This window comes from Pteropus medius, unplaced genomic scaffold (genome assembly GCF_902729225.1).
Source record: "Pteropus medius unplaced genomic scaffold, Ma_sr-lr_union100, whole genome shotgun sequence".
Lineage (NCBI taxonomy): Eukaryota > Metazoa > Chordata > Mammalia > Chiroptera > Pteropodidae > Pteropus > Pteropus medius.
Genome location: NW_024344241.1, coordinates 3,021,998 through 3,031,663, shown reverse-complemented (window position 1 = coordinate 3,031,663; position 9,666 = coordinate 3,021,998). Strand labels below are relative to the sequence as shown.

Sequence of the window (9,666 nt, the reverse complement as noted above, 5' to 3'; positions counted from 1 at the left end):
AATAGCCAGCTGAATTAGTTTTTTCTTGGGCTGTGGTTTAGCCTACTTATCTCAAGTCAGAGGTAATGGTCCAACTGCTTTTGCTTGGTTCTAGAGAGTTCTGTCTTGGCCAGAACCCATCCATTTAGTTTGTCCTTAAACAGACACTTCTATCTGCAGCCCTGAAAACTAGAGTTCCATTGAAGGCTGCAAATTAAAGGCCTATGTTTGGGCTTGGAACTTTGTAAGGTGTGCAGGTATCCTCAGAGGAGCTGGTGTGGTGGAGTCAGGGTCAAAGGTCATAGTAAGTAGAGAGTAGCCAGCTTTCTGTATGTATACCATCATCTTGCTTAACTAGTCTTTAAATGTGTAATTTTACAGTAGTAGTTTCTGCAACTAGTTAAGAGGCATATTTGTCTTTAGGATTTGGGGTGTGAATGGTGTTTATTTTCCACAACTACAGTCATCCTTATCTGTCTGAAGATGTTTCCAAAGGCTGAGAACAGGCCTTTTTAGAACCTCCGTAGGAAAAGTATTTAACAGTTGGAAACAGGTCAGCTGCTTCAGGGAGGAAGCACAGCCCAGGCCTGGTTACCCTGGGCTCTGTGATAACTTGGGCCGCAGCAGCCAGGGCTAAGCTTGGTGGCGGGAGCTGCAGAGATGGAGAGCGGCTCAGAGGAGGGAGGCCCCTGCATTTCAGAGTTGAAACTGGAGCCCTCTGAGAGAAAGAGATATTGCATGTGGCTTCCCTGATGCCTCCGAGGGCGATGTGGATGACACAGCATCAGCCGTTCCATCGCGGGGTGGGGACACTGTGGCAGTAGGAGCCTCTGCCATCCTTGGCCCCTTGGGGGCCAGCAACCCTCCCTTAAGCATCAGTTGTGTACTGTAGTGAAGGAAATGTGACAAAAGTCAAGGCAGCGTTGAATTCGTTGGACGGAGGACACGATCCCGGACGGCAGCACCAGAGCTAGAAGGACGGGGCCCTGGGAGAGAAACTGCCCGAAGTTGGGGGCGGGGTGAAGCACGGGTTCCTTAATCTCCTGCCTCATCATCTATTCGCCCCACCTGGATGCAGAGCGAGGACCGCGTGGAGATGAAATGGCGCGGGTGGGGCTCACCCTCCCATGTGCCTCAGAGACTGAGAGGGGAGGCGTCAGGTCAGGGACACCGATCCCCACGTCACCCCCTCCTGGCCTCCGAGGCGCTCCTCTCGCGTCTCTGGGGCGTTGCTGCCTGTCTCCCCCTCTCACCCCCCCTTCGTTAAAACAGTGAAACAAACAGTAGAGTGAAGTGATGGGAAGCTGGGGGCGGAGAGTAGCCTGCAGTGAGGGTCTGGAGGGGAGGGGGCGCGGAGGTGCCAGAAGGTGGCCGGCGGGCGAGCACTGGGCTGATCGTGATCCCGCTCAGCTGCGGCCGCTGAGACCCTTTCCCTGGAGCGGCCCGGCCCATCCCCTAGCCCGGGGCGCCTGCGGAGGGCGTGAGGCAAACCTGGGTCTGCGGTGGGGGTGGGGTGGGGGACTCCACCTCCATCCATCCCGGGATGGAAACTGCGGTCACCCCGCTAAAATCCGAACGGGGGAGACAGGCGGGTACCGCGGTCCCTCCCACCCTCCAGCTTGAGCCGCCGCCGCCGCTGCGGCCGCTCAGTAACACGTCCCCAGGAGACTCGCAGGAGCAACACGTGATGTGTCTACTTATCAGGGTGAGAGGGGGAGAGCGAGTCTCCGAGCGTGCGGGCGAGGAAGCTGGGCGGGGGGCCGAGGCGGGGGCCGGGACGACGGCTGGGGCGCCGGGGTCGCCAGCTCCTCGCCCACCTCCCTCCCTGTGGGAGAAGAGGAGGAGGGGAAGTGACTGCGGAGTTGATGAACTTTGCACATCCAGAAACGCCATTTTGATTCCTTTTCCGGAACAAGTTTGCATCTCTCCTCATTCTCTTCCCGAAGCCCACCGGTCCCCACGGCATCATGCCTGGGAGCCAAGAGCCCTGCCCAGCCGTAAGTACGCGCCCGGGGTTCCGGCTGGCGGGACTCGGGTGGCAGCGAGATGTCTGGGGCTGAGCGGGAGCGACCTTTTAAAGAACTTTTAGGGATGAGGAGGGTGAAGTCTGCAGAGCGCGTTGTACTTTTCAAACTCGCCGTTTGCCGGAGCCGAGGACCCGAGCGCCCCACGCCGCGCTGCGTGCGCTCGGGCGGCGGGGCCGGCCCGGGATGAGCTGGGCAGCCCTCTCCCCTCGGGCAGCGCGCCGGGCCGCTCCTCCTCCTCCCCCTCCTCCTCCTCCCCTTCCTCCGCTCCTTTCCCCTTCCCGAGCTGCCGGCTCTGCCAACCAGCTCCCAGCGCGAGCCGCCGCGGACGCCGCAGCGCCCCGCCGCCGGGACCTGATGCGCATCCATATTAGCCGTCCGAGCGCAGGAATCCGGCCCGACCCGCGCCGCCGCGCCCGCTGCCCAATTTATTTTTAACCAGCACCGCGGGGACTTGGATGGTGCACGCACAGCCGACCAGAAACATCTTCCCAGCGTTGCTCTCCATCTTCCGCCCTCGCTCCCCCGACATCCTCCCCCCATGTGGGAGGGGAAACTTTTCTCCTACATACTTTCGAGTCCCTCTCGGGCCGAGCTGCGCGGAGATGACGGCGCCCGCCCGCCGCCGCAAGGTATCCGGGGGTGCCCGCCCGGGGTGCCCGCCTGGGGTGCTGGCTCGGGGGTGCCCGCTCGGAGCTGAGCGGTGGGAGCATCCGCCGCGCCCTGCTCTGCGGACTTTGATCCTCGCCGGCGGACGGCGCCGGCCGGGAGGGGGCCGCGGGTAGCCCTGCGCCCTCGCCCGTTCCGGGCTCATGGCTGGGGGTCACGCAGACCACCGCCCCGGGTGACCAGGGGAGGAGGGGGCCGGAGCCCTGTCCGCGTATTGTTCCCTTGCCCTTCCGTTGGCGGTGTACGTGTTTTCGTGGGAGCCATCGGTGTGGAGCGGAGCCTGCATCGCGGGGGGGCGGAGGGGGGGGCTCGGCGGCCGGCGCCGTCACGAGCACAGGAAGGAGGCCGGGAGCATCCGAGGCGGGGCTGGCCGCCGGGGCCCGCTTCGCCTCCCAGCTGTGGAGCGCGCTCGGAAACTTTTGTCCACCGCCCGCTGGACCAATTTTTTGCGAGTTCTGGGGCTTCCCTTCCTCCTCCCATCCCGGCCCTCAGTGCCGAGCCGGGGCGGAGGGGCGGTGTTGTCGAGAGGTTGGGGACCCAGTGTGCCCCCCCAACCTCTGGCCCGGCCCCCCGCGCCCCCTCCCCGCTCGCGGTCTCTTAGGAAACTGCGACCTTCATGGTTGCTAAGGAGCAGGGGAGGTCCTTCCCGTCGCCGGCCCCCTCCCTGGGAAGCTGCGTGTTTTCTGAACAGGGCCGAGGGTCGCGTCGAGGATGTGGTGAGTTGTTCCCCGGCTGCTCGCGGGGCCGGGCGAGGCACAGGAGTGTAGGACGCGGCAGACGAGCCTGCTTCTCGGCGCAGCTACTTTACTTTGGGGGGCTGGGGGGCGGGGGCGGCCCCGGGCAGAAGCGGGGCACGAGGGGCGCGAGGACCCCGGCGTCGCGAGGACTGGCCGGCGGGCGGGCGGGTTGACAGGCGCCGCGTGCAGCTCGCGTCCAGCGTCTGCGGTGCATCCGTGATGGGTTATAAAAGAGGAGGAAAGTATTTCTCCTTGCTCAGCAGATTTGCCCTCCCTCGCTCCTTACTGGTTAGAAGATAGAACGTGAGCCCAGATCCGGACGAGCAGTTCACATTCCATTACGAAATTCTACACGGCTTCAGAGCCAGCAGCAGCACACATTCGGGGCACTTTGGAGTTTTTTCTTCTTTTGGGCGGATGGTGATGGTGGTGGAGAGAGATAGAAGGGTGAATAAAAAATATGACTTTTTGGTATGCTGAAAAACCTGTCCGAGGGTTTTCGTCAGTAGCAGAATTAAACCTTATGCTTGTTTTAGAGTTTAGATTTAAACTTAGCCTTTTGAAAGTCAGTGGAAATAAAGTTTGCCTGTTGGATAGGGATACTGTCTTTAAGAGGAGACATGAGGTAATTTCTGCAAAGGCTGAGTTGCTAATGTGCATCCCATATTTTTTGAGACTTTTTTCCTTTTAGATGCGCAGTATGTGCATGCGTGTGCGTGGATTCTGAAATAAATTTAGCTGAAGTGGAAGGTGGAGAAAAGGGAACTGCAAAGAAAAGAATGGTTTTCGTTTTGTTTTTTGATATGCCCCCCTTCACAGTCCTTAAAAGCATCCTCCAGATCTGGTGCTTTTTTGAGTAGGCAGGTATGGTTCTAAGACATAATGTAACCCGGAAGTCTAAGAGGTCGAAGTCTTGGCTGAACTTTTTTTTTTGCAAACGTTTTGTTCTGTGCTTCCTTCAATAGTCAAAAAGAACTTTTGAAGGAATGGGTTCAGAATTATTATTCAAATAATTTTTGCAAAGGTGAGCCACTAATTTTATGGTTTGGGGGTGGAGGTTATTTTTGTGTATTTTTTTACCTTTGGAGGGAGGCTTCTGGGTACTGGCTGATGGATCCTGCTTTGATGTGTTTTGAGCTTTGGTTACACTGATGAATTAAACATTTGAATGGCTTTTATCAAGTTTTAAATGTGTGAAAAAATACCTTCCCTCCTACACCCTTTTTACAAAAGAAAGGGAGAACCCTTTGATTTATTTGTTTAGCTTGTGCTCCATTTTAGGTTGTTAATGAACTTGCACTGTTTTATCATTCTTAAAAATACTGCTAAACTGGTTGCATTTTAGGATGTTTTGTTTTTAAAGAGAATTTGCTGGTTATATGATACTCTTAAGTGCTGCCGATGGTAACTGTTCTATGGCATATCATTCTCTTGTTTTTTTTTTTTTTTCCCATTATTTCTCATCAGAAAATAAAAGTCTAAGCCTTTATGGCAGAAAAGTGTAATGTATTGGAGAAGATGGGTCTGATTCACCTGGCAAGGTGGTGGTACATCCATTCCTAACTATTTACATCACCCAACAAGTGACCTTTTGATTGAAGTGTGTTTTATTTTAAATTTCTTCAGGCGGACTCCTGAGGTCTCATTTGCATCCAAGACAGGTACAAAAGAAACCTAACCTTCTTAGTCCTGCACCTGATCAACAGCTGTTTATTAGTTACTTGCTGTATATCAGTTAGTAGCTAATTGCCATTATGTAGCTTTCATTTTTACTGTTCAATTTTGAATTGCTGTGTTGGTCCACGACCTAGGTCAGTTTGGCAATCTTTGCTTGCTATCTCATACTCAGTTGTGAATATCATTTATTACCTTCAGCAAAGGATATTTCCTGATGATTAGTAAAATTTTAAAAATTCTACTCTTTTAGGGTTTTGTATGGCATAATTAACATAAATTTAAGTCCTATAAAAATTGGTTAAATGTGTTCAGTAGAATCAGTCCGAGTGAATTCTTTTGATGTTTCTATTCATTATCCTTCTGAAAAGTAGGTGATGCTTAAAAGGTCATAGGATAAGGGTTGCTAAGCAGCTAAACAGAAGGATGCTAAAATTAACCAAAGCATTTTTGAAAGGGAGTCCTTCCTCGTTTTACATTATTTACTAGATTTAATTAATTTCTGAGTCCTCCGCATCCTCTGACCCAGAAAGTAAAATGTTAAGTTTTATCATATTTAAATAATCTCTCTTTCTTTTGTAAGTCTTTTAATTGAAGTTCATGCTTTCTGACCAACTCTGGTGTCAGATGGGGCAGCTTGTCTGAGTAGACTTCTTGTCTATTACCCATGTGTTTAGGTTGAACTTTCTCTTTCCCAGGATATGTGCGAGTAACATTACCATATTTCATTTATTAATAACAGAACATTTAATTTGTTTTGGAACATCTACCTAATACATAAAGCGATGTCATATTTCACTTCTTATTAAACAGATTAGCATTTAAAAGATAGACTGCAATATAGTATCAATAGGAAGTATGCAGTATAGTCTCTCTTGATAACAGGATGATAGTTTTCTTCTCCCTTTACTGATATTCCCTTAGGTTTTGATAGGGGTCTTTCTCCTTTTCACTCCACTACTCCATCTCACTTTAGTCAGCCCAGTTCTTAATTCCTTTAAAAAAAAAATTAGTTTTTGAGTATCTTTGGAAGGACTGACCAAATGTTAGGGAAAAAAATTGTGATTTACATTATATTTTTGCCGTAAGTATGTCAAAGGATCTTGGAGTTTTTCAGTGAGATAAAATGGTTGAAATCAGACTGAAACCATCCTTTGTGACAGGGCAATTCCACCATAAGTCAGAAGTTTCCCTGCGTCAGGGTTACTTGTGTACATCTGACCTACTGAACAGGCAAAGTTGAGTAATATTTTTTATATCCAAATATAATTAAGAAATTGGATGGGCTCTTTTGCAGGGCAGGGCAAATGAGTTTTCTCTCTCTGACTTAGGAAGGGATTTTTAAGTAGAAATAGCCATGGCCCTCTTCAAAAAGCAGGAGTCATATTGTGATTTCCACACCCTGGGGGGCCTCCCCATAAATCAGAGGTAAAAGGTGTACCATATGAAACACAGAGGGAGGCATACGATGTGCTTTCTGAAATGCATCACTTATTTTTAATTTCCCCCACTCCCATAGGAGGCAGAATACAGAGAAGAAAACCATCTGCTGTGTTTGCATTATGACTGAGGTAGAAGAATGAGGAAGATAGGGAGTGAGGGTGATGAACTTTTTCCTTTTATGTTAGCTATCCTGCGGGACAGTGTCGTTGACTGTGCTGGTCTCAGTTTCTCGTCACCTTCCCTGGGTGTTGACTATTAGTATGAAGTCAAGCCAAGTGTAGCTGGAGTTTGCACCCTGATGTTTGGTTGGTGGAGATGGGGTGGAGTGGAGAGGAAGGGAGGCCCTGAGAGGTGGGCACAGGGAGCTGTTCCTTTCAGCTACTGGTGCATCTTGTTTCTGATGGTACTTCAGGTATAGGTGAGCCAGTCAGCCATCAGTAAAGGTGACTGCCTGTGAATAGGTACTTCAGACAAAAGAAGTGGGAGAGGGTGGAGACTGTTTGTTCAGTGTGATTCAAGCAAGTAATGCTAAGAGAATTTGAAAGCCTCTGTAAAATCCCCAAGACTGGGTACTGACTGCTCCTGCAGGATTCACCTGAGGCCTTTCAGACTCCATGAGAGCGGGTGGTCCTGATAGGGTGGAGAAAGCCCAATGAAAACCTTCACATTCTTTGTCAGCCAGCCAGACTGCAGAGAAAAAGTCTCAGTGGGGGTAATTAGATAAAGCTTTTAAATGGCTCTATTTGTTTTTTCCCTGGCCTGCTTCGTATCTCATCTGTTTTTTTACCCCCTTTTCAGAGACTGTGGGGATAGGATTGTTACATGAATGTTTGAGACTTTTAGTTTTTTAATTACTTTGAAAATTCTCTTTTTCGTTAGGGTGTACCTTGGGCAAAGTTAACTTCTCCTGCTTTTATAAAGGCACTTAAGAAAAATTCCAGTTTTATCCTCAGAGCAGCACAGTGAGGGTTGAGTGAGTATATTAACCCATTTTACAACTGTGCCAATTTCCACCCAGTAGCTGATAATAAATCAAGCCTAGGACCTAAAACTTCTAACCCCAGCCTAACTCGGTACAACACCTGTTTTTTAAAGTCAGCTTGGCCTCAGAAGACTGAGCATTATACAGTGCCTCTTTATCTTTGTGTGTATTTTTAAAATGAGACCAGATCCTTTTCATTCTGTGGTTGAATTTGAAGATGTAAGGCAATTAAAAAAACTTTTAAGCCTTTGGCAGCATTTCTGTTGATGAATGAGATTTTACATGTTTTTTTCAGTAGGTTTTCTTTGCGGGGTTGTTGTAAGGATGAAATAAATATCCCAGAAAGTCAAAATCTATATATGGAAGAAAGTGGTATATTTTGAGCTCAGGAAGCTTTGTGGGTGCCCACTCTGGATTTCCTTTCCAGAATTGTGCACAATTCCATTCCTTTAGGCAGAATTTGCCTAGGAGTTTGTTCAAATCTGGGAAGGTAGCACTTTTTTTTTTTTTTTTTTTTTTTTTTTGCTTTGAGAGCTGATAGACAAACAGAACTAGCAAATTTTTCTTAGCAAACTTCACATAGGGCTGGATTTTAAGGAAAGGCAGGCTGTAAGCTTTGGACTCTCCCTTTAAAGCAGTGGTTCTCAACTTGGCGGTTTTGCCTTCAGGGGGCATTTGACAGTGTCTGGAGACATTTTTGATTGCTGGGGGAGGGGTGTTACTGGCCTTCAGTGGGTAGAGGCTTGAGATACTGCTACCCATCTCACAGTGATGGCCCCGCAACAAAGGATTACCCAGTCCCAAATGTCAGTGGAGAGTGAGAAATCCTGCTTTAAAGGTACTGTAGTCGTCCAGTCTGTGTGGTATGTACAGGTAGCCTTGGTGTACTCACAGTATTGCATGTGATATATTTGGACATCTGAAGTTTCATAAACCAAGTAATTATTACATGCCTACAGGATACCTTGGTTGGCAAGTTCAAGGTTTCACAGAAAATTTGGGATTGGGGAAACCTTAAATGGTATTAAATGTATTTTAAAAACCTCTTAATAAATAAAAGTTCTAGAACTCATCTGCTTCTAAAACAAACCAGATTCATTGGCACGGGGAAGCTGTTCTGGTAGGTGGCTCAGTGTTCTGAGTCGTTTCTTTAGTCATTTAGGAACCTTGCTCTGGTGCTGTCAGCTGCCAGTCCACCCTCATGTTTTAACTTATCTAGAGTATACCTCCACCCACCCTTTTAAAAAAGCATCTGAACTAGCCCTTACTCGTCTGACAGTTCATGTTTCTGCACTCATAGTCTCCCTTATTTTGTTTTTTCAAGTTTTTGCAAAATTCTTACATAACTAACCGCCCTTTTTACAGGGTGGTGTTTTTGAGTCTGGTCTTCTGACTATACATCTCTTGAGAGGGTGGATAAGTAGACTGCTACCAGGACTGGAAAGGAGCTGGCAGGGAACAATGGGGAAGAGACCATGGTTATTTTTATATTCTCGGGACTCCTGGACCTCAAATACACAAAAAGGTGGTTGATTTAAAGAAAAAAATATGTGGCGTACAAATATAAAATTGAATTTCCTCAGACCAGAAATGTCTTGGATAGTGACAGGAGTGATATTTTAGCCTTAGGAGACATTTGTTCTGGGTCCTCCCAAGCCTATCACACAGGCAGGAGGCGAGGATGAAACAAACTCTGGTGCAGAGAAGGAGGCAGGCAGGAAGGGAGAGACAGAATCTTGAAAAGGAAGGGCTGCCTGTGGTGGGAAGTGATAATTAGCCCGAAAACGACCTGGACTCCCACTTAACCTTCTAGAAGGGTATCTCTTGAACGTGCTTAGTGACCTGCCCTAAAGCTGCCTGTGCCCTCCTGTACCTGTTTAGAGCTGTGAATTCTGGTGCCTTTCTTCCCTTTTCTCTAACCCTATAAACAGGCAACTCCCTGCTCCCTATCTCCATTTACAGCTTTTCCCAAACTGGGACATATTGTTACCTGGATTACCTGCAGGTAACCTCAGAGGCAGCTTGTAAAGATAAGTCATCTCCCTCACTTCTAGAAGGTGATCTGAAATGCACCATCTACCTAAGTCTTCCAGGCCAGAAAGCATGTTGCTGTCCTTGACCCACGTCTCTCTCAGCCCCACATTCAGTCACCAGACCC

The 9,666-nt window shown here is 48.9% G+C and overlaps 1 protein-coding gene across 7 annotated transcripts in view; it reads left to right on the top strand.

The window, feature by feature from the left end:
• The first annotated feature begins 1,528 nt into the window (after nt 1–1,528).
• RREB1 (ras responsive element binding protein 1) overlaps nt 1,529–9,666 on the top strand; it is a 125,773-nt gene continuing 117,635 nt past the window's right edge. For 2 of the 7 annotated variants that reach the window (XM_039869398.1, XM_039869394.1), the window contains exon 1: nt 1,722–1,976. The gene's annotated coding sequence lies outside the window, so the exon portion shown is untranslated. Of the gene's footprint in view, nt 1,685–1,720; nt 1,977–2,065; nt 2,636–2,874; nt 3,389–9,666 lie in introns of those variants that run through there. The other 5 variants (XM_039869396.1, XM_039869400.1, XM_039869399.1 and 2 more) reach the window with 5 other exon arrangements.